Source organism: Hetaerina americana, unplaced genomic scaffold (assembly GCF_022747635.1).
Source record: "Hetaerina americana unplaced genomic scaffold, ioHetAmer1.1.p SCAF_3, whole genome shotgun sequence".
In the NCBI taxonomy this organism is placed as follows: Eukaryota; Metazoa; Arthropoda; class Insecta; order Odonata; family Calopterygidae; genus Hetaerina; species Hetaerina americana.
In genome coordinates, this window is record NW_027286874.1 from 101,244,757 (window position 1) to 101,270,165 (window position 25,409).

The 25,409-nt window shown below is 43.5% G+C and overlaps 1 protein-coding gene and 1 non-coding gene across 2 annotated transcripts in view; both read left to right on the plus strand.

Annotated features, from left to right (window-relative positions):
* The window catches only part of smash (smallish), a 358,678-nt gene that overhangs the window by 274,828 nt on the left and 58,441 nt on the right, over positions 1-25,409 (plus strand). The window lies entirely within an intron of this gene.
* Positions 21,578-21,650, plus strand: TRNAR-UCU (transfer RNA arginine (anticodon UCU)). The gene has a single exon. It is a non-coding gene; the product is annotated as a tRNA-Arg (tRNA).

The following is a 25,409-nucleotide window of genomic DNA, read 5'->3' on the forward strand; positions in this document are numbered from 1 at the left end:
CGTAGCGAGAGAAAGGGTGAGAGCCGAATCACCGAACAGGTATGCGTGATAAGAGGGAACGTTATGAAGGGGAAATGGATGGACCGAGAATTTCTTGGATGAATATGGTTGAAGAGACCGTAAAGACAAAGGCTATTTAGAAGTCACTGGATCATATGAGCAATGTGTGTGACAACAGGTGAAAGAAAAATGCTAGGAAAGTACAGAAAGGAAGAAATTAGTGGACGGGAATGAAAGGTTTTTCCGCCTTGCATATCCTCAAAGGGAACGGCCCGAAGTGTACGTTTTGCATTTGTCCAAGCACAACATTCCTTAGGTCGGTCGGTGTGTCGCATTTCAAAACCAAGCGGTTCTGACCCATATAAGTACGTAATTTCGTAATTTGCATACAAAGGGGGCAAAAGGTTGCTACATCGCCTGGGAGTGCTCATCGATTTGACTGTTTAAACCCTCGCATTCTTACACCGCGGCTATGTTCTCATTAAAAATGACACTAGTATAGTAATAGATAGTTAATATTCGGAACCAGCGCATAAAGCGAGTGGTAGCACTGGTCTGGGCGAGAATTTCCGCACCGCGTGACTCCTCTCGAAAGACATGATTACCTGCTCGCCGAATTTCGGGGATTTCGCTTCGGAATTAAAGAGGACGGATCCACGGCCCGGCCCAGGTCCGCCCGCCCGCCTGCTCCCCCCCTCCATCCGCCGATGGACATCGCCGCCCGTGATTGCCCTCCAGCAGCCCTGGCAGCCTGCCCGCATCATAGCTGGACGCCTGACGGAACATCTTTTTGCTTCGGAGAAAAGAAATTCCACATCCTCTGTCTAATACCTTTTACGGAAGTCCTTCAATTAACAGGGAAAAAGGAAGCACTTTCAAATCCTCCTCAAGTGATTCCAGCAGTTTTAAAGTATCTAATTTGTTGATGAAGAAGAGTATATGATAGAATGGCAACGATATTATCTATTTGAGAAATTAACTTATTAGCTTCCCTTATATGTATTTCAACGTTTTCTAACTAGTTGGTAACATTGGGAGGGAAATATTAAAATTTATTTTTTTAAAAATTTGGCAAAAATCTTGAAAGGCCTATAGAAAGAATTGGAAGCGTACCTATAGGTGGGATGTAGTTTCGCATCAGAAGATAATATGGAGCTGTTACTTTTGTTGCATTCAGAGTCCAAACGAATGAATGATATTTTTGTGGCGAAATTTTTAAATTGAATAGTAAATTTCTCTGAAAATTGTATGCAGATTCATCATTAATGATCAAGTTAAAATTTACTCATCTTTCATGCACGAAACATTTAATTAATATATTCCAATCCATGAATATCAATTTAATCTTGATATATTTGTTAAAATAGGGTCCTCCCTGCCCACGCAAGTTTAAGAAAATCCATTTCATTGGTGACTTAAAAATCTTATCGAAACAATGAAAGGTAATATTTTTTTAACGCTCTAAGAAAGCCATTGTTTCAGATAATAATTTAGACAATTAACATGTTTTTTTGGGAGAGTGAAATTGGGCGTATGATTCACACATACACGAGCGGGGTTTTTGCATGTAACAACGTGAGTAATACTCGGATTCTCGTAATTATTCGTCCCTGCCCTTCTCTGCTTATTTTCTGGGGTTCAAATCATAGTCGCGGAGTTGGCATAACATTCTCCTTTAGTGTGAAACGAAGTGCTCTTTTGGAAAGAAAGCTTGACCTGAAACTACTCAGCCGTGTCGCTCCCTCGTTTTCTCGAGGCGCCGACTCACGGGTTTATACCAGCCGCGCACATTTTGCACCCGCGCATGGGAAAAAATTCCGTGGAGACCTCGCGCCATTGCCCAGGGGATAATTTTCACGTTTGGCGCAGTCGAGACTGTGTAGTAACCGAGGCAGAATGGCCAATTAAAAGGCTCTTGAGTCAAATTAAGAGGTGTAAGGGAGAAAGCAATTCACTTCCCATCGCCCCTTGGCCCTACTTAAAACAGTCTGCAGCGGCCATGGTATTTTGTGGGTCAATTTGAAGCTCGGAGGCGTTATTGTTCCCTCATTCGCGTGATTGAATCCTTCACTGAGTCGGGGAAGCGGTGGGAAATTTTGCACGCCCGCAGGATCTAACGGAAGAGGAACGATGCATGTCCGCTCCAGTTTTTAGTTCGCGCTCAGTCTTCGATGAACTGCCATCCGTTGTGCCCGATTAAAAAAATGACGTATTAAGCAAAAGAACGGAGTGAATTCGTCAGGAGAACGTGTTACAAGCGAGAGAGAGAGAAAAAAAACATGCTCCAAAAAAAACTACGTCCGTGTTAACCCATTTTTGTAGTTTTGATTTTTATAATTCCTCCCTGGTTGCTCCTTAATGGGGAGGATGGAGAGAAATAGCACCGCATCTCTTTTTCCCAGGGATGCCTCCACTGTTTCGACTTGTTTTCCGGACGTTACACGTAGGGGTTGCTCACAGCATTCTAATTTCGCCTCCCTCTTATCTTCCCTTCTCCCCCCTTCATTCTCGTCTGCTCTGCAAAACATCTCTCTCGCATTTCTTTTCATTCCCTTTCAGCCCTCCCTCGACCCTCCCCGGGTTACACCTCCCTCCCCCCCTCGCGGGAGACGCGATCGCCTCCGGGGGAGGGGGGGATACCGGAACACGTGACTCCCGTGACGTATTTCGCCACACCCCACGACGCAGTCCCCTCCCTCCCCATCCAGCCGTCTAGGAAAGCCTGCTCCGCCTTAGAGCCACTCCACCGTCTCTTTAAACCCTCTGCTTCTCCCTCCGTCAACCCTCCCGACCCTTTCGATCCGTCCCTTCGCCCTCCCTCCGTAATTTCCCCCGCCGATCCCCCTCCGCCCCGCATCCGAACCCTTTCCGGTCCCCCGCTCGTGCTGCTGCTGCTGCTCCTCGCCATAAAGGGCCTCTTATCCGCGCCCGAATGCCCCTTCCTCTCCCCACCCTCCCACTCTCCTTCGAGGTGTTCACACTCTCGTGGATATCCGCGTCACGTGTTTATTGTTCGCGAGACGAAAAAAAAAGTCAGCGCTTCAAAAAAATGTGCAACGGAACGACACGTGTAAAAAAATGCATGCCGGCCCTTTGCTCAATGACCACTTCATGGTTACCCCTCTCCACTTGTGCGTATTAATGAAAAGACTGCACGGTTCCCGGTGGTGTGGGTTGGAGAATTTTGAAGTATTTTCAAGCAGTGCTTATGTGTTGTCGTTTCCATAGCATTGGTGAGCAATGATGAGGACACGGTGGTGAATTATTAAGAGCGTAATAATGGTGGTTTGGGTGAAAGTCATTTCTGTTCGCTCGTCCCGTTTATTGATAAATTTCTTTAAAAGAGTTGGAGCGGGTGAAAGTTGAAATGACGTTCATTTGCAGCGGGCATTTTTGTGTAGTTTGGGCGCTTCTTACATCAATTGCATGCATTGCTTTTGTTCTTCGGCCAAACGTTTTATTCAAACATACACGAGTACTTTCGCTCACACCAGATGTGGTGTAATCTCTTCCGTAGAAAGTTATGTAATTCACATATTTCCTTTTCTCTACATTTACCTCTGCTTTCAACTTTTCTTGTTCCCGCCCACCATTCAACTTTTCTTGCTAGCGGTGGGCACTTGTTACTTTTCTCATCCATAACAACTCGGAGTGACCGATTCTTCAGTGAAGCATTGCCTCCCTGATCTGTCCGCTTGCCAGCCTTTCTACCTTTCCGCCACCGTTTTACTATTCTTCGTATATTTTCTTCACCAGAGCCCAGACGAAGGCGCCGCAGAGACGCATTACTTGTGTTTAATGTTGCGTTTCTGTACGAGCCCTCTTGTTCCCATGTATATGCGTAGTCCTAGCACTATGTTCTACCCGCCTTTAACTTTAATCAATAAATAAGCAAAGGTAATATTTGATTTTATCTTCGACCAAAGTAATTTTACCGCATTTGTCGCTCTCTTCCTTTTGGCATTCCCGTGGTATCGATTGAATGGAAGTTATGTTCTCGGTACATGCTAAGTTTCTTCTCTGCCATTTGGTTTGCCTCCGACGCCTCGCTTTTCCGTCCCACCCTGGATCGATTTCGCCCCTCATCCCTCTGGCTTCATGGCTGGTGGTAGGAAATATACGTTTTTTTTGGCGATGTATTTTTTCCATCTGAAAAATGAGTGTTTTCGGAAGAATACGTGTACTTATCGTTGACTTTTTAAATTATTTAAAGCTCTTCGTCTACCGATTAAGCGTTAGTTTATGTTTGCTAAATTGCCCTTGATTAATAAGTTAAATTAATATGCTTGAACTTTATTTTATAAAAGAAGCATAACGTATACAAAACCGCCTCGCTGGGTATGCAATCGTATTACCACCCCGTGTGGAGAAGCTGAATGATTCCCCTCGTATAAATATTTGATATTTTTGGTTTGAATTACATATGGAAATTGGTAATTCCGCAAATCCAACTCTCAGTGCTGCTGTACATCTCATGAAGACACGTTAGTTAGTTGTTACGGTTGGAAAACCAAATATACGGAAGAATGTCAAATGTTCTCTACCGATCATGAATCGGGTCCGAACGATACCTAGTCGGGAAGCGCTTGTCTCGTTTGGCTGGAATGGAATCTGTGGGATTGTGAAGAGTCCGAAGCACATGCGGAGGCATTTGGCCTCCGCCCCATCAGATCTCTCAGAGGGTGGAACAACGGCGTCCCCGATGGAGCGGCAAAGCGAGCTCGGCTGTTGAAGGGACGGGCTTCAGCCCGTGTCGCACCAGCACCATTCGAGGCGCAATCTTATGACGACGCGCACACTTGGACACTCACCGTATTTACTCGCATATTTTTTATTATCATAACTCGAAAGGAGAAACTGGAAAGTGAGGCAATTTACCAGGAAAATTTTAGCTCGGTAGGACATCAAATGCACAACATTAGAGATGATAAACACCGAACGCACTTGTTTCATAGTTGGTTTGCGCGTCGCATTCAACTTCCCTCCTAAAAACCTTCCTAATGAACCCATGCAGTTTGCCCGAAGCGTGTTCCCCCTACAGTTTTATTCACGATCCCACAAAATAACTTGACTTTATTGTTAATAGCGGTGCTAGTTTTATTAGTTTCTATTCGGGTGCATATCGAATTTTCTGTAGAATGCTGCGAGGATGTGTGTTATTGGCATCGCCAGGAGCTTCTTCTCTGAATTCAGCACGCCTTTCCCACTCGGGAGTTCCAAAACCAACCAAACTTCTCATTAAACTGGCAACCGGGACGCGCCGGCACCTTCCCTCCTCCCAAAATCCGCACACAAGAGACGGCTGGTCCATCGTATTGATTTCCACCCTCGCCAACCACCCCTGCTACTTACGCCACACCTCTCACACCCCCCCTCTTTGAAATACCCTCATTCCCTCCCATCAACCCCCTCGGTGCGCACGTTGTCTGCGGGTGCAAAGTTTTGCAGTCTGAGGAAGCGTGGGGAAGGGGTTGAAAAGGTCGGTCTGAGGGCGGAGGGAGGGAGACCATTCGGTTATTGTCGAGTATTTTCCGCGCTCGTCGGGAGGGCGGGAGGGGAGGGTGGTTGGTTTCAGTCGGAGGGGAGAATCGGGGGGGGGGAGGGAGGGACGGATGCAACTGAGGGAATTTCGGAGGCGCTGGTTTGGGAGACTGTGGACCGGATGGTTGGGGGAGTACGTGAAAGAATGGAGGGCCTGGGATAATGCTTTGGGGTGGAGAGTGGTCCCCTACCCCACCACCTTTGGGGAACAAGGTACGCGGGCTTGGGTTGGTGAACCTAGGGTTGGGATTGGCCCCTTGGACGCACGCCTGGGGTGACGATATTTTATGGAATCATCTTTGCGAGAACTGATACGGCTACATACATACATGATACACTCAACGGATCGCCCAAACGCCGCCGAGAGGGCGTGTGCCACGTGGCAATAAGGCAGCGGCCATGGAACATTGAGAAAGAAACCTGTGAACGGAATATTTGTATTAACACTATCAACCTGTGTGTTATGGTCGTGAATTAATCAAGAGAAAGAAAAGCAAATTCTTATTTCCTGTTCGACAGTAAAGACATCTCACTAATTTTTCCATTTTCGTTCCACAATTGGGGATGGTATTTCTTTGATGATTGCTCGAATATTTTGATTCTAAATATTTCCTGGGAAACTTCTCTCGATCCTTTTAATAAGATATGCGCTCCCGAAGGAAGTGCGTACGAGTCGTACTTTATCTTTTGCCGTGACGCCGCGCGGCATTTTCATGAATAACCGAAGAGAAATACGGACGAATTCTCACCGTCGCCTTCAGTTCCCATATGATGGAAGTATAGTTTCCTTACGTGGGTTGTTGTGCCTGACGCTCTTGCGGGATGAACCCACAACACAAAATATAAGGCAGTAATGTTGATTATTTAGGAATTCCAAAATTTGAGTCGTGGTGTAGGAGCGTCTGTAACGCTTCACCATTTCATGGCGCCCGTTCGGTCGTCGAAAGGCGAAAGAGAGATGGAAATTCACGTAGCGTCTCCTTCCAGGTGATTACAATTCCCTTCAAATTAATGCCTCCCGGACGCCGCTCTGTGATTGCTTCCAGCCTACGACTCCCTCCGCGGCATCTGTCTCTATCACCACTTCCGCCAGTCTCTCCCCTAACATTTTTTTGTCATTCCGAAAAGAACAAAAAACCAGCTGGCGGCCTTGAGTATTTTTAAAGGGCTCGGAAGATGATAGAAGGAAGGAATTTCCTCGGGTACGTTTGAGGCAGGTAATGGACCGATGGGAAGCCTCGGACGTCAATTATTCTGGCCGACGACGCCAACGCACCGCGGTCAAATTACGACGAAGGTGCTTCGGAAGTGACTCCCTTCCTCGAAACGGTTCTTCCTATCCTTCGCTCTGTCCGCCTTTACAATCACGGGTCGAATCCGTAAATCCTCCTTTTTAGGACACGTTGGGAGCGCCACTTCATCGGCAATCACCTCTCAATTCAATTGCTTCTTCAATACAATTTATCTATTTTTAGTTGAGTGGATGTTTTTTTATGGTCGACGCGCCACGACACGGCAAATGCAGCGCTAGTAGAAGAATCAGAGAGTGAACAACACCCCCATGTCATGGAAAATAATCATATATGTTATCCTTTTTAATTATACATTCGCGTCCGCTATTCGCCCATTGTATGTTAATTCATTTGATTGAGATGGGCTAAATTTTATTAGTATTTGAGTAAAATGGTCGAATCCATCAATCTTAGAGCGACAGGCATTAAGGCAAATAGCCAGTTGTTGCTAGAAAATTTCTATTCCTTCGGGATGAACGGCGTTACTTCCTTTGCGTGAGAATTTATTTAACATTTTACTTAATTTTTTCCTGGGTTTTCCTCAGCAATGGTCATCCAGCTTATATCACCTGCTCCTATTCAGACAGATTTGTGATGAAAAATAGTGTTAGAATTCTTTTCCCATTATCGTCCTTAATGTGTATAGAATTATATAACGAAACCTAGGTCGTAAATAAAAATTTTCTATGTGGAAAAGCCAAGTTTGTTATTTTTCAATTTCAATATGAAGATTTTCCACCAAGTCACGCCAGAAACAGTTTTCTTTACTCATTTTGAATGTTTTTTTGCATGTATCGTCAATCCTTCGTTTCATGCTGTTAACATTCCGAAGTATATTCAAATACATAATACGCGGTATCGAGTCATGTGAATATATCTAGTAATTATGGATTGAACCTTAGAAAATTAATTTGAAATGCTGTCGCAGTTATTTAATACAGGGTTCGTCCGGAAAATAAGTGTACTGATTTTTTCCCGCCGCTCCAGGCGCGCCGAGCACCGCTCTGACGGGCTGCGATTGGAGGGGGGTATGTTGGCAAGCGACGCTGAAAAAGGCAGTCGGCTCTGAGCTGTGGTGTAGTGAGGAGCTCTGTTAACGCGAACCTCCACGCTCGACCCACGTCACGGAACGCGATGCCGAAGTTTTTGGAGCAGCGTTATTCCATCAAATTTGCGGTAAAGCTTGGGAAATCGTCTAACGAAACTGTCGGTATGATTAACCAGGCTTACGGGGAGTCAGCCATGTCCAGAAACATGATCTTTCGGTGGCACAAGATGTTCGTGGAGGGCAGAGAAGAGGTCGACGACGAACCACGGCCTGGACGCCCATCAACGACACTCACCGACGGAAATGTGCGAAAAGTTCGCGATGTACTGAACTCTGATCGTCGTCTTAGTGTTCGGATGATAGCAGAGCAGTGTAATGTGCCAAAAACAATAGTGCACGAGATTATTAGGGAGCAATTACAGATGCGAAAAATTTGTGCAAAGTTGGTGCCGAAAGTGCTCAGTGATGATCAAAGACTCAATCGTTTGGAAATCGCGACACAACTTGCGGATCACTGCAAAAATGATCCACATTTGTTAGAGAACTGTTCTGTTCCCGAAGATAAAGAGGAGTTTGAAAGGAACGCGATACGGGACTTTGGACGCCGTCAAAGAGGCCGTGACGACGTGTCTTCGAGAGGTTCCCGATGATGCCTTCGCGGGAGCGTTCCAGGAATGGGAACGCCGCTGGAACAAGTGTATCGACTCACAAGGGTCCTATTTTGAGGAATATTAGCTTAAGATATGTAAAAGTGTAATAATTTTTTTTTCCTGAGCTCAGTACACTTATTTTCCGGACGAACCCTGTACATAACAAATCGGAATCTGGAGAATTAGTTTTGAATTGCGCCTGTATCTAGTTAGGAAGTCTCATTTTGATAGGCAAATAATATTTTTGGGCTGTATTTTCTGATTTAATTCTTCTATTATTTAAGACAAGAATAGAATTATTTGTTCAGTTGATGGAGGGATTGCTATTTTGGGTACAGGATGGAGGAAATAGGCCTTAAAGAATCATATGTTCCCTTATTAAGTGATAGGTCTACTTTAAAAATGTCAATATACCTATTTTGAAACATTTGCTTACGTATCTCATATCGCTGTGCTTTAATGAGACTAATAAACCTATTTTTCATTCATTGGTGTTAATTAATTCGTCATTTTTCACTATTTCGCTGTCTCCGTCGTTACCAATATCGATTCGCCGACTGGCGAACAGCAAAATATTCTGTCGCGCTTGAAATATTGCTTTGATTAAAGCCTAGCGATATTGCGTGAATAAATCTCACGCAATTCCCCTTTGCACTCTGAATTGGCGACTAATGTTATTTATCAACCCTTATCCTAGACGGAGTAGGAAATTACTAGCGGAGAATGTCATGGAGTATCTTGGCGATTACGGCAGTAATTATTTTAATTAAAAATATAAATATTGGAGTATCTGGTTGAAATTCTGATCCAAAACGTAGAGTAATTGTTTGCCCAAAAAAGCAGTTTGTATGTACGATTGCTGCGTAAATTTGAACGCATGCCAAAATAACTTCGACTAGATATTCGTTTGTTCATTTTTCTGTTATTAGTTTCATTTTTTCAAGTTTCGCATCGTTTTCTGATAGATATTTATTTATTTATTCAGTACAAGTCCGAAAACAGCGCATTCTGGCCTTTACATCGAACTATTAACAACGATAACAATGATCACATTTACAAACACCCAAGCCCTAGGTGGAGAAAAACTCACCCCGGCGGGAATCGAACCCGCGACCCTTGGAATGGCCGACGAGGACGTTACCCCGCCGCCACCGGGGTCGGCAAGAGTAGTAAAATATAATAGTAGGGAGTAGTAAAATATAATATATCGTCTTTCGCCGAGTGTGGCGGGGGTGCATTTAGCCGGACTAGTAATTAACTCCGTCCCGCGAAGATGTCACGAACTGGTCCGCTTGCTGGGAAATTATGGTGAAACCTCAAGTCCGTACATGTCTCTTCACACCAGATCTCCCCGCTGGGAAATCGGTCCTGTAACCAGGCCCCCCCCCTCTCTAATATTGTGACGATCCTGTCATTAGATCTAAATTTCCTCACTATATTTACTCAATTAATATTGTAATTGTTTGCTTCTCTAAGAGAATGAACACGTTTGAAAACTTTGGTGGCATGCCAAACAGGGCCCCAGCGCATGGCACGCGTGTCGGTTCGCCTCTCGGCGCACATTCCCATGGCCGCGTCAGCACGTTGGCATTGGGAGGGAAAATGCCGAGCAACGATAAATCGCATTCCGAAGGGAGCTCTCCACAAACGTTGGGGGTCGAGGGTATCATTTACCGCTCCCAACTCCATCGCCGTTTCCTTCTTCTTAATTAGTGATGGTGATTGCTCTGCGCTACCACATTGTGATCCCTTCTATAGACAGGCCAACATGAATCATTGCGTCGCATTTGGAAGAGTGATCCCGGAAACAAATTGATGCCAAATGCAAATGGGAGTCCTTCATGTCGTCATTGGGGAAAAAATATGTTCTCACCCGCCAACTTCTTACCACCTCGGAAGGACATATCGTACGTTCCGACCGGCGCTGTCGGAATCGGCCGCTCCATTAAAAATTTTTTTTTTCCGATTCGTCCCGCTCTGTATGGAAAAGTAGTACGCCGCTTGGCTTGCCGTGAAAATGCTCTTAAAGATTCGGAAATCGATAACTGGAAGTTGAGGCCGGCAGGGAAACCCTTCCGCTGTTGTGACGGCGTTCTGTTACCAACCTCGAAAAAATTTCCGAGCGAAGGCTTGTATGGCAATGGTATGCCGGGTCATGAGTCGTGACCGCTGAGCGCGTTAGTTGGTATGCGTGTCGGTGCGGAAGACCGACTTGGCTTGCTGTGTTGGGAAGTGCGGGTGTCGTCGATTCGGTGTCGGAGGCTGTATGGTGTCGCCGGGTGGACGACAGACGACAGGGTCCTGCGATGCGAACGTGAGCAAGGAAGAGAGAGAGCCTTGGGGGCGAGAGGGGGGAAGGGCGAGAAGAATGAATTTATGGATGAGTAACGCGGTTGTGACTCCTTTGGCGAGTGGGAGGACGATATGGAGCATGGTAGGGAGAAGGCCACCTGTCTTGTGGGCTTGAATCCCGTGTATTTATCTAGGAGGATGTCTCACACGCAACCGCGCGATAGTCATCCAAGGGCACTGCCAACTTTCTCCTCCTACGTTTCCATGTTATTATTATGAAATCATATGAGTTTCGTAACGTATTTTCATAGATTTTTCACTAACTGAAACAGTTCCACGGGGTCGTATTGCTCATTTTAAGTATTGGTATTCTGGGCAAACAAAGATATTTTCAGACATGTTTATGCTCTTCAATGGATTGATGATAAGGGGCCAAATATTTGCGGCTGTAAGCAAATACAAGATATTATAATTTGGTGTTTTGTATGCAGTTTCTATGTGCTTCGAAGAAAATGTACAGGATATTGTTTAAATTATCATTAGTTTATTACTTAAAAAAAAGTTTTTATCCAGGCAGAAATGCACGTAACACAAAATTTGATTTTTCAAAGTCAGTATGCTAGCTTACCTTATGCTTTCAACCTTGTCAATTTCACACCAAGAAGCAGTCACTTTGACGTCCACAGTTCTAAATTAAGACCAAAACGTGAGTTAAATGAAAAAGTGATATTTCCTCCGCATCGCCTTTTTTGCTCGCCAATTCCTTTTTATCCCTTCCGGTTGACATTTAAATTTCATACTCGGTCATTGGTTTTCCGTTATTTTTCCACCAAGTCCTTGATTCGTTCATAACGCGACTTCCAAGAGCCAGGTGCCCACGCACATCATTAATTATAACTGTTCACCTTTTACCGTACTCTTTTTCCATCGTCCGGCGTCTGCCGCATTAATACGGCGCAGCAATAGCGAGCTGCCGCGTTGATACCAACTCAGAAGCCGATGACTGGTTGATTGATTGGCGCAAAGGGAATGCCAAAAGAAATGGATTGACAAAACTGGAAGCAGTTCGGAGGAGGGAGAATTGGTGCCGGCGTCGCCCACGTGAAACCCGCTTTCGTTGGGTCGGAGGTGCGGCGCGTCTCAAAAGGCGAAAGGATGAACATGTGGAGCGCCGAGTGGGTCAGCACGCACGCATACGCACAAACACGTTCGTCATGTATCTTCCGGTATATACATATTGTGTGCTTTGGACAGTGTGTTTACTTTCATCTGCTTCGAGCGCTCGGGCAGAGAGAAGTTTTTAAGTTGGTGTTGGGCTACGCTGACAAAGACACCGTTAATACCCCCGAGAGGAGGATTGAAGGTGGGGGGAAGGGGGAGGCATTGCAAGTGTATGTGGATAAAAAAAAGTCGTTTGGCAAGAAGGAATTGGAATACAGATCGATACCGTTGTTGGTGCTTTGTTGGTAATCGTCGAACAGGAGAGAAATCAGACGTTTTTCGGTTTGACAGCGTCCAAATAGGAACTTCGGCGTTGAGCACTGTCTAAACATGCGTCGTTTTCCGAAGAGTTCTTGACATCTTGTGCGCGTGATTTAACCTTTCTTCGTGACATTCTGCCCGTGAGTCTTCCACATTATTCCGACTATTTCTAGTGATTGACGTATCCCACTTTTATTCTCTCTTGTCCTTTTTCAGCGTACATGTTTGAAAAAAATAGTATGAGAGTATTTTGTCAATGTTTTAGTCGGCACCTCTTTATATTATCTTACTCGCGAGACATTTCGTAATGCACCGTTTAAATAGAGTATCGTGTTTCCGACAACTTGCCGGCGTAGTCGGAATGGTCTTCGAAATAAGTCTTTTTCCTCGCCCTGTCTTGGATTACACGACATGAAACAGCGGCCAAGGAAACTAAGGGATTAGTTGCGCCGTAGTACGAGTGCTTTCATTTATGTTTCTTGATAAGAATTAATTGGTTTTCGTGACGTTTTAGTTACATCTGCTTTACACCGCGCGAGCCACACAGGAGGCTAATGGCAGAGGGTCTTAGGATTCTATCTTTATCGTGTAAGTTCGGGAGTGAAATCAGGGTGTTCTTAATAGTCAGCTTTCAAATAAGTACTTACTAATAAGTAATAAATCATTACTCGGGAATTATTTGGGTGAAAGTTTCGGTCGATACGAAAACTCTAGTATATAAGTGTATAAATATTTTTAGTTTTCATTAAAGAGAACACGCGATTTGGAGAGGTTTGTCATTAGCAGAAAATGAGATGGTACATGTTGATCTATCAGCAGTTTTTATTTCAGCTGAGTGAGCGAAAGAAATTCTGGCATATTGGAATCAGATCTAATCTTTTATCTTTCTCGCCGCTTAGCCCCATAAATTTTATCAAAAGAGGAATTCAGTTGAGAAATGATTGGTTGAAATTGCGCAGTTAGCCGCTTTGTCGGGAAAAAGTCGAGATTTACTCAAGTGATTAAAATAAATGAGGAAAATAGCCGAATATTTTTAAAATGTCGGCAATTTTATTTGCGAATCGGGATTGTGATACGAGAATAAGAAATTTTCCGCCAGCCATGGACCATTGTGCCGGCAGGACGTGCCAAATATGAAAACTGTAATTGGACCGACTTATCCACGTCTACGTAAATACTCCGTGGTCCACCAAAAAGGTGTGTGGCAGGGCGTTTAAGCCCCAGGTGGGATGGGTAAAGGACAAGGGAGAGGAAGGGAAAAGGGAATAAATGTTCACTAAAAACCTCGAAAAAACATTTAAATTTATATGCATGCTGGCGGAAAACTGAGTTCAAAAGAAGTGTTAATTTCACCCAATAAAATAGCTCTATGGTACACGCATAAAAAGGGAATAAAAATTAACCACAGTTATTTACACGGTAGACTCTCTCCACCATAACAAGACATCATGCAGAACTGAAATGTAAGAAGGGGGGAATTCTATTATTCTTGCAACTCATGGTCCCCACCCCTAAAGTCACTGTACCCCTTATGACGTACCAGTGTCAGAGGAAACCACGAGGAGCAATATTCCACGAAAAGAAAACACATGATCGGCTTCCGAACACACGGGAGGAAAATCTGGGAAAAGATCGGGGAAAAGGACTGCATGTTTGTCTGGAAAGTCGTTACAGGTTTGGGAATGAGAGTTCATCCAACGAGTGGACACCTTCAACCCCTCCGACAGGGGTTCCCTAAGAGTTGGAATGGTTGCTGTCCAGTTGTACGTCACTCAAATTTACTTTAAGGAATGGTCTTGTAAGAAAGTAAACGTCATTCATGTCTCTTGGGGACTGCGCGAAGAGAGCGCACCGTCTTACTTCTCCGTGCCACATTCTTCGAAGCTTGACTCCCAGTATTGTGTTTACTTTATTACTCCCGCCTGATTCCATTCGAGTAAAGGAATGGGATCGCAGCCGCTTTAAAAAGGGGGAGGGGGAATAATCCATGTGGTTTGTTGGGCTCGGAGGCGAGCAAATAGATGGATAACAAACAGAAGGGAGGGCAGATGATGCGGGCAATGGACCGAAAGGAGCCAGGGAGCGTGTGGGGGAGCGAGGGTGCATGGAAGTAAGAGGAGACGGGCTTCGTCTCGACTTCCTGTTAACCTTGGCCGCACATGTGCGGGTGGAGAAGTTTTGGTTCGGAAAGGGTGGAGGGTGAGGAGGCAGACGTAGTCGGTGAGGGTGGGGGAAGGCGGCGAGGGAGGTATCGACTGGTCGAGGCGGTCGGAAAGGGTGAAAGTGGCCACGCGACCCCTCTCCTTTTGTCTCCTTCCCTTCCCTCTGCTCGTCTCATTCCGCAATCCCATTTCCTTCCACATGTTCTTTCCCTCTCTCCTTTCATGTGCCAACCGAGTTTTAAAGATATGGTCAGAGCATGCGGTCTGAATTTCGCCAGGATCATGTACTTATTCTTTTTTTTCGTCTCTTGGTCTCTCTCTCTCTCTGCATGCGCGGTGACAGAGAGCGAACTCTTAAATCCGAACCGAAAAGGTCATTCCCTGCAGCCCGCTGTTTTAATCATCGCGTGCATTTGTTTCTTAATCAAGACGGTATTCCAGTTCGTCTTTTAATGCCGCGCGACCACTAGGAAAAATGGAATGAATAACATATGCAGGATAAAGTGGATTTCGACTTAACCCTAGAACGGTAACGCTATTTTTTTCACCCTTTTCTCGTAACGTGGGGTGACAATTTTCAAAAATTCGTATCTCACACCCATTATGACAATGAGAGTCATATGGGGGCTCATGTTTTTCGTTTTTGAATGTAGAATCACGTGACACATTGATTGACGTGAATTATAGTAATGGGCACGAGTCGCAAACGTAAGCCATTTTCGTTTGACGCGAGATTTCAATCCGCTCTGGGGTGTTTTTTCACCCCCGTTACCGTTCTAGGGTTTAATGTCTCCTAATTCTTCTTCTCGCGGAATAATTGTCCCCCACCAGGCTCATTATAATAATTAACTACTTCTAAGAGTGCCTTCAGTATTTAGGATGCACCTACGTCTACATAATGCCCCGCAAGTCGCCGCTAGGGCGTGTGGCGGGGTCCTACATCTACTCGTCTCTACATTTACAGGAATGGTATACGTGTAGACCTCTCATTGAATCGATGAAAATCCCCCTGCATTTCGTTTTATTTATCGTCTTTTTCTCCCTGGATTTTTTCCCGTAGTGAGTTTGATGAGTGAGATAAATGAGAGCATCTTTTTGATTATTTTCCTTTTATTAAAAGTGTGCGCGTCGATTGTGTTAGGGATTTGTAAGTAATGGTGGACAAAACCAAGAATTATAGCCTGGTATATTTTTCCTCTAAAAACTCAATGTGGTTTAAATCAATTTTTTTATTAATTTCTTTAAGGACATACTTATATAGCGAAACGTTTTTCGGTCACTATGAAAGTATAGGTACCTATTCTCAAAACCCAGCGGTAGCATGTTGTTGACGAAACTGGACATTCTCAGGTAATCTAAAGCCCGAAAAAGTTGCGTAATTATGTGAAGAAAATCTTAGTTTTACATGAATGTAAAGCAGGGAAGCAATTCCTGATAGCCTACTCATACAAAACCAATGATTGCTGGCCCTTGTAAAATTGCTACTCGAAAATAATTTTCATTTCATACCAATACCATTTGGTCTTGTCGTTGACCTCTCTTCCTTATAACCTATCATTTGGTATTTTCATGATGCGTAGCAATGGATCGGTTGCAGACACGGGCGCCATCTGAACTCGATATGGTAAAAAGAAATTCTCGCTCTTTCTGTAATTATTAGGGAATTTACACGTTTTGGTTTCCATGCCAACGTAAATCGCCCTCACATACGCTAGGCAAATTTCACATTTGCCGGATTGGAAGGACCGGCGGAGGCAATGTCCTGCGATGGCCGAAATTTTCGAAACGATTCTGCACATCTGAGCACTCCACAGTTCGTGTCTCGACTCGCACGCGTACTTGGGGCGAACCCTCCGACGCGATAACTCGGGGAGTACGCCTGGGATGGGGGAGCGCGGCACGGCTGGGGTCCGTCGCCGGCCTGCCGCGGGCCTCGCACCTCGGCCCTCTCCGCTGCCGACCTCTCTTGCCGGAAGGACACATTTGCCTTACAAGGACCTCGTAAATCCCTTCCACCCTTCAGTCCCTCCCGCTCTCCTTTCTTTCCCCCCCCCCCCCGAATGCTTTCCTCGACTCCCTCTCCCTTTGTTCTCCCTTTCATCGCGGGTTCCCTGTCCCTTTTGCCTCCTTCTCGGAGAATGGCCTCGCAGGAATGCAGCTGCTTCGACAATTAAGATTCGAGGCTCGCGTTCCATTCTTCTGCACGCCCATCCTCGGGAAAAATATATATAAACCTCTTTTCGTCTCGTATTTACATTTAGTGTACTTCCTCGTCCAACCCGGACGCGGACGGGAAAAGATTCACGTGCGTTTCGGATTCGGGGGAAAATTTTCGTCTGCTCGCGTAGTTTCCTGACTCCACAAATGTTTCCGCGAAGCTGGATATATGTGCTGAGGAAGGTACACCTAACGAATATACCTTGACGCGTTTGCATAGGGAATGACGTCGTTATGTGTGGAATGGTGTCTTGTGTGTGTGTATCCACCTAGGCCTTGGCTCGATAATTTCAGAGGACGAATTCCACAGTTTTTCTGTGTGAAAAATAAACTATTACGACTAATAAATACCCATTTTAAAATTATATTTTCGATTCTCGTACTTTCATGTTTTACTTCATTTATTTATCATTCGTCCGGAAGCAGCCATTGTTTGTCATTTACAATCGTATTCTCAAACTGGAAAATAACAGCTAAGACGATTAAAAACCCCCTCGCCCATGGTGGAGAAAAATCCACCTAAGCGGGAATCGAACCCCCCTAGGTTGGGAGGCGAAGACGGTACACTGCCGCCATCGGGGCCGGCATTAAATTTTCAAATACGCTTGTGTGGGCGTAGGGTTTTTGGTAATGATTTTGTGAAAACGTGATTACACCAAGTTTTCATATTTAATGTCTCTGAAATATCATCACCAACTCCAAATTTTGCTACCCACGCTTGTAAAAATCGTTTCATGTGCGAGCATGTTGTATACCTAATGATTAATACTTTACTGAGAAACCTCCGGCGGATGCCCCATTTAAATTTTTATCAAATTTATTTCAATTCATTACTCAACGTTTACTTTCGTAACTATTATGTGTATTCTATGCCATAGCGCACGATTATTTCACCATACGAGCCAAATGCAGTCCAATTGCATGTCTACTCCTGCTCGTCTCGAATACCAAGCTGGCAGAATAATGGCTTTTGCCTGTCGTCTGTCGCCGTTTTGCTGTCCAATTTACTCCGGAAGTGAATTATTGATGTTCCCGTTCTCCTACAAAAAAAAGGACGAGCGCGATTCGCTCCTTCCCATCCCATCTCCGTACTTGTCTTTCGCCTCGGAATGCGTTCATTCTCTCTTTCAGGTTTTTCCCCCAATCGATTTCACTGAAGAGTGTGCATTCCCGTTCCCCGAGTTCTTGCTTCTCATTCTCTAAGACCTGGAAACTCAAAAAGGATGACTGACGCTGTTTTTCAAACTGTAGTCACTGCAGTCGTACGAGCACCATTTTCCCCCTCTTCGTTTTTACTCTTTAAACTCACATCGTAAGTTATTCGGTTGAATTAGCGCTATGCATTCAAATTTTGTCAGATGCAGGATTATATTTATGTTTCCTATTCTGTGTTTATCTTTATGAGTCATCGAAATAATCTTATTTTATTCTTGTCCCAGCATCATTGGGTAGCTGTAGTTCGAGGTTTATTGATATTGTGCAATGTCACGTTAATCCCTCGAGGCTTCAGTGTTCATTCTTGATAAGAAAAGTACGCAAGTGCATAAAGTGACACATTTCGGAACTCCATCGAAAAGTAAGCACTTCGCCAAAGGAGTAAAATCAATCCCCAAAAGAGAGTGATTTAGAAGTATGGGTTAAGTTTTACGTATCTAGTCAATGCACATTCATTAGATACATACAGGCACTTGTACTGCATACTAGTTCTTGCACAGCATCAATGTTTTCTGACAAAAAAAACTTATTTTGGACGACCTTCACGACTTTCGTCGCTGAGCGAACGGCGGCCATGGTGAAATTCGTTTTACCAGCGTTTCGCATTGGCAAAGGATGGGTTTCATCGCCAAAAGTGGAAGTAAGTTGATCGATGTACTCCTGTCTTGATAATCCACGTCGAAAGTCGTAAAAAATCATCGCACGTACGTGTTCACGAGTTATAACTCCATTTTTTCGCCGAGACAAAATTGTCGAGTCAGTGGAAACAACACAAGTTATGTTCAAACGACAAAATGTTCTGAAGAACGTTAGGTCAAAAAATTTTTTTAATGGAAACGTCAGATGGCGCCTAAAGCAATTAGTGTTGTCACGCCTCAAAATATAAATAGCAACCCTTGTATGTACAATTTAATGTGCTACTTAACAAATTGCAGTTAAATTTTTTTATGAAGTTGAAATTCCAAATCTATTGATTTCGAATGCGTTTAATATAAAGATCGATGACTTCCTTCTTACTTTCCTTGAAGAATCCGAATCGAGAGTTCTCGATTCAATTAATACGATATTTTTACTCCAGGTATTTCCAAGAACTATTGAATCCCCCAGTGTGTGTGTCATCCAATCCTATCCTATTTTTGCATCAGCCTCATTCGCCATGTGCCCTAAGTGGCTAGCCTGTGTACTTGAGTCAGTCCTCGACCGTATCACCCCTCAGTCGTATTCGCGAATATCTGCGCATTGCCAATGATCGCCGACCTTTAAATAAATGCTCATTTTGCTAACATGTCACACTCGCGACTCACCCGTTAGGAATGTGTTGCCACGCTATTTGCACTCCTCTCTCTCTCTCTCTTCCCCCCCCCCCTTTCCTCCGCCTCCTGGCCAGAATCCTAATAGTCCATCTCTCTTCTACTCCTCCTTTCGCCCACATCTCTCATCCCCCCGCCCCTCCTAGTCCCAATCTCTCTTCACTCCTTTCGGGCGTCCACCCCTCATCCTACCCAGACTTCCCAACCCCCCTTGCTTATAACTCCAGTTTCCCTTCATCCATTGTCCGCGTTCCTCCTCCTCCGCCTGAAGATCCTTGGCTCAATCTCCCTTCTTTCTATTTACTGATAAACGTGAGAATTTATGAAAATGAGATTTTTCCGAAAGCAACAATATTTCTTATGTAATGACAGAGTGCATTTCCAATCACAGTTCCATTTGTGAAATGTTTCTATACGTAGTTGTAATCAAGGAAGTATAGGTGTTCCCAAGTTTTCCAGTCAATTTATTTGATCTATTTATATTTGTTGGATATTTCTTTAGCTCTCTTCTGATTTTCAGCAATTTTAATTTAAGCAGCTCTTATTGTGAGCTTCATTTGTATTCAAATATAAAGCAACCCTTTCTTTTTGGTTTTTCAGTTTCCAGAATATAATTTTTATGGGGACTTACAAGTATTGTGTTTTATGGGGACTTAAAAGTACTTGTGTATCGTGCCTTCCACGTCTAGGTTTTGGCGTTTTATGTTTCTATCCTCGAAAGAAGAAACGAAATTCACGGGAGAAACCAACTTCATTAATCTTCTTTCAAGCGTTGTGGCGTCTTTCTTATTATTCTCTGGTGGATCCACATTTCATCTTTCAAGTTCGTTTTCCTTCTTTGTGCCGACCGAATGTGCAGCAAGTGACTGCCCGGATGCCTATTTTTTATTGCACCTCTGTCCATTCAGGCAGGGGCTGCCGCCACTTTTTGTTTCATCTTCTTCGGGAGCGTCCATTAAGACGACAACCTCACCTTCCGCCATTTCCTTTCTCTATTGTTTATCCCTGTTCATTTTCCTGAAATGCGTCAGTATCGTCCTTCGATAACAATTACACGTAAAAGGCCTTTTTATGACCCTTGTGTTATTGCCAAGTAATTGGATGTCTGTAGGGTCGCAGCGATGATATCGTTGTGGTATGTGTGACTGCGGGACTTCAAGCCCATGTGAAAACAGTAGATTGGTTCTCAAAAAACAGTTCACAACGGTAAGGTATCGTGTCGTCGTCTTTGAGTGCCTCTTCTTAGGATTGTTATCGAGTTTGATATGTTTCTGCGGAACTGCTAGGCATGAAAATGGTTCCATTGTGTAGGATGATTGATACTTGGTGGCACGAAAAATATTCCGTTGGGAGCAGAAATTGTCCATGGGACTTAGTTTCACTGTTATAGCCTTCAAAGTAAATTTTGTGGATGACCTTACAGTGTGGGTGATGATGCTTGTATGCTTTTTCGTGTGGAACAGCCCCTCCTAAATTTAACTCTCCTAAATCTTGTTTTTTTTTCACGCAATGTTATGTTATTAATCAGGCCAGTACATAATCCTTAAGATAATGAAACTATATGCAAAGTTTATTGATCCTTGCAGCGACTCTGTCAGGGAAGAAATATGACCGTTGTTAATTCAATTACTTAGTGGAAAGGACAACATCGTTCCGACGGTAACAGGAAAAATTCACATTCTATTGAAAATATGAAAATACAAGCTGGAAAAAATAAGTTAAATTATCATTAATCAAAATGAATGAGAACATAAACAATATTTAGAGGAGCTCTTGGTAAAGATTGTGGGACCCTTAAGTATCAGACGCATCTTTCTCATATAGCATATAATGATGGAGCATGAAACGCTACTGCAAATTCTGTGATCGGGGTCGCGGAAGGAATCAGAAGGTATTCTAATCTTTTACTAGATGTTTTATGGGTGTTCATGTGTTGAGCCTTGCTATCTTTTTTTAAAAATACATATTCTGAAAATATTTATATTTTTTGTTGCCTGGAGTTATAACGATTGCATTCTTCCCGAGAGAAAGTTACAGTGAAGTTCCGATACGACTAATTAGTACTCCCGAGAAAATTTCTGTTGCTCGCAGCAAAACTGGTTTCTCGCCTCATACAGACACCTTGTTTTCCTTCGGCACTGGGCAGTAAAGGACATGTACGAGTTAGTACAGTGTACTCTGGACTCTTTATGGCGCTAAGGTCCACCGAACCATCTGTAGCCTCTTTCGAGTTTCCGGGTTAGACCATTCCTCACTCTCTTCAATCTCCCACAGCTGTGGACTGTGCACTTATCTTCTCGGTAATCGTAAGAAAAAGGAAAAAGGGTATCTCATTATCAAACGTGGAAAATCGGGCCGGTGACTTCATGTCCGTTTGGCGCAGAGGATAGCGCGTTGGACTTCTAATCCAAAGGTCGTGGGTTCGATCCCCACAACGGATGAAATTTTTTTATCTAATTTCTGTTTTTATTTTTTTATTGGCCAAGTGATTGACTTTACATAACTTCAAAGCAATATTTAGAGTTTTTGTGATTCAGTCAAATTATTTCTTTCATGCCTTATACGTATATCTTATGAATGCGCTCCTCGGCCCTTACGAGACTTAAATTTTTTTTGAAATTTTTAAATATAACCTTATTTTTGCAAGCCAATACTTCATTATTCGGGGCGATAATTCTTTTAAATTATACATATACATACATACATACATATATATATATATATATATATATATATATATATATATATATATATATATATATATATATATATATATAATATTCTTCTTTGTGATTCAAGCAACCGTATTCTTTATCTTCATTGTCAACCTTTCATGGTTGTTGACTTTTAAGACTCGTGTCAGCGTATCTCTTATATGGAACAGGGCTGTCTTAATCACACCCGTAGGTGTTTACTCAAAATCTTCCATACTGAGACGCGCAAAAATACAAAAACAATTACAAAAGTCTAGTACACGCTCCCAAGCGAGAAGGGGGATTATATTCGTATTTAACAAATTTCGTATCGTCCCTGATAGAGCCTTCCTCACAAGATTGTTGGCATGCGGCCTCTCCTCACGTCTGATTTCGCTATTGTTCATCCCTTAGTCTTTGCGTCTTGTACAGGTATAAGGTCTCCATACTCATCGGAATTAAAACGGTATTGGTGACGGAAAATCATCTTTGGGTCTGCTAAATTATTAAAGCTTGTTGAAACTGAGCACGGGAGAAAGATGTTATTCTTAATCAAAAATATGCACGGTATTTTAGTCAATTTAGGTTGGCAAATTCTTAATTTTTAGGTTGGTGTCCTAGCAATTTAATGTCTTATGAACAGGAGTTAATGTTCTTCATAGAAAATAGTCGTGGCCCAAGAGCAATTTGAGGCATCCCTTAGAATTTATTTTCTCAGAACCATCATTTGGTCTATACTTGGTACCCGCTTGAAGCAGGTTGTCATAGTTATCAGGGAAGTCATTGTTACGAAATGATGAAAAACTCGTTGAGATTTCCAACGAGGGAAATCCCTGCTCTATTGGCTTCTGTACTGTGTTCTCAGTCTCGTGTTTCCGGGAGCCTTGCATTCATGGATCCGTCGCCCCTGGTGGCTTGTTTGTTATCCCTGAATCCCATCCCATCCTCCCTGACTTCCTCACTCAATCTTTTAATTCATGCGGAGAAAGAGAGTAAATATTTATAGGAGGGATTTAAAGGCACCTCCGCCTCGTCACGTGGGTTTTGGGGTCCTCGGTTATCGGATTGTGATTTCCGGTCCCATCGCCCTTGTGCACGTCCGGGTAAACACAACAGCTCTCTCGGGGCAATGGGGACCGAGGGCTTTTTTAAACCCGTGCTCGTGTGAGGGGAGTTGAGACATTGTGTAAAGGTTAAAACATGAAGACGTGGCTGCGTCGAGGCGGGGTCATATTCATTCCCACGACTCGCGGTGCGAGGGCAGGTATGGATCATAAAATGGGAAGAAGAAAGGAACCCTCTCGGTCTGATGTGGGTCGCTCCACCGTAAGGGTTCACCGCGGAGACACGTTCCTTATCCTCGTGGTCGGGTTAGGAAGGGCTGTGTGTGTGAATCATTTATTTCCCCCCATTCTTTTCCATCTTGATCGCGGAAGATCGTAATTCACTCTCGCCCCCAATTCTCTCCTTAATGTAATTGGGTTTCTGTATTATTCAACTTCGTGTTTTTTTTACGTGCCCATTACTTCCATTCAGCATATCCCCCAAGCTAACCTGCAGTCATACCCCCTTCTTACCCTTTAAATCCCCTCGTTACCCTCCAAATTGCTTAGTATTCAAAACAAAACCGCGTTCTGCCGTGCCCCCTCCCTTGTTTCTCACAGTTCAGTGCGGTCACTCCCTCTCCGGTCCGTTATCATTCCAGTTTTTGATGGATGAGTATTCAACTCCGCTGACCATTATTTTTATACATGACGAAGTACGGTGTAATTTACTCATTAAAGGAAGAATCTGTTTGTGGTGGATGTAACTGATGGGAACTTTACGGTTACCTTAGCCTCCTAGCAAGGTGTTCACCCTTGGGATGTAGCTCGAGTGAGGGGCACTAAGAGAGAGAATTCCTAGACAATGGAAAGGATAAGAAATCCCAGTACTGTTTCCTGTCACTCGATTATCGACCCTGCATATATTAAGGAGCTTTCTACGAAATACAGCTTCCATGGTGATAGAAGCCAAGTATTGATTGAAAAATGAGGGTGATCAGTGATTCTTATTCCTTGTTTTAAGCGAATCTTCCCAATGAAGCTCTGCTCAGTTAACGTTCCCCGTAAAAGTGAATCGAGGTTAGTTTTTTAATTCACAAAATGTGTGGGTTCAAGAAAAAATGCTTTGAGATTACTTCACTATCTTTTGGCGTGCTGCATCTGCGCTGGTTGCCATTTGGGAAATTATGGGAAGAGATTATTAAAATATTATCTCTACGAAGTCTCACGTTAACACACCAGTTTAACTTCGTCCTCCTTATGTCTTCGTGAGATTTTGATTTGTAACCGGAGAGCCTTCGCTCCCAGCTCCTTCGGAATGCTGGTGTTGTGCCAACAATTTTTCTCCTACTTCAAAGATTGGATGAATTTTTCGACTTTTTTTGAACCTGCCGGTTTTATGTGTAATTGGCCAATAAATTTATTTTTTTGATGAAACGGATTGTTTAATATATTTCATTCCGCTTCTTATGATTTGTTGTTTTATCTTTTTACTTTGGTATCTGATCTGGATAACGCCCAAAAGTAGTTGTATCTCTCTGGAGCATGACACGTCTAGAATAAAGCTATCAATGTTTTACTTTCGCCTACGAACGAAAGTCAAAGTCAAGGGCGTGCGCTGTACTTAATCTTCGAATCCACTAGAATGGCGGAGAGGGGATTTTATGGCTTGTAAGTTGTCACCGTGTTGTTTAAGGAACTCATGTAAGATAAAATAGTATTGGCAGAACCAAATGATACGACAGGACGTACTATAGCCTTTCGTGAGTGTTTGTTTAGGAGAGATAACAACATGTTTTCTTAGCCTTGAAACATTGCTGTTGAATCCTTTGTATCGCCGAAATACTTAGTGCTATTGTCTTTAAAACTATGGATGGACGAGGGATAAGGATACTATAACCCCCAAGTTACGGCGTCGTTTCTTGAAACATTCATATTGTGTTTCGCCTTAAATTTTATATCTTTTCATGGATTATTTTCTATCGAAAATTCCTCTGGAAAGATAAGCTTGTATGAGAGGAAGAATGATCTGGTTGATACCCTGGCCTTCTCTGAATGTATAACCATTTTTATGTAACTTCCCTTTAAAATACATGGGTGTTCACACGTGAATTGGGGCCACATTCAGCGTTTCGAAAACTCCTCATGTTTAATTCCCCTATAAAATGAGCTGAAATTCATCCTGCATCTATTTTCAAATATTTATTCTAAACAGAGCTTGCGTATTATATGTGTAATAAGAAATAATTCATCACACAGTCACTTTCTTCAATACCTCTTCGTGCACATTCTCACGCGGGAAAATATGTCGCGTTGGGCTCGCTGCTGTTGCAGGAGCTGGGGTTTGACGATGAGGCAGAGGGGAGGAGCCCTTGTGGTTTGCTCACCTGCATCTCTTGGAATTCGTGGATCGCGACTGTGGTCTAATTTTGGATCGGTCGGTTGAGGGAGATGAGACACCCTG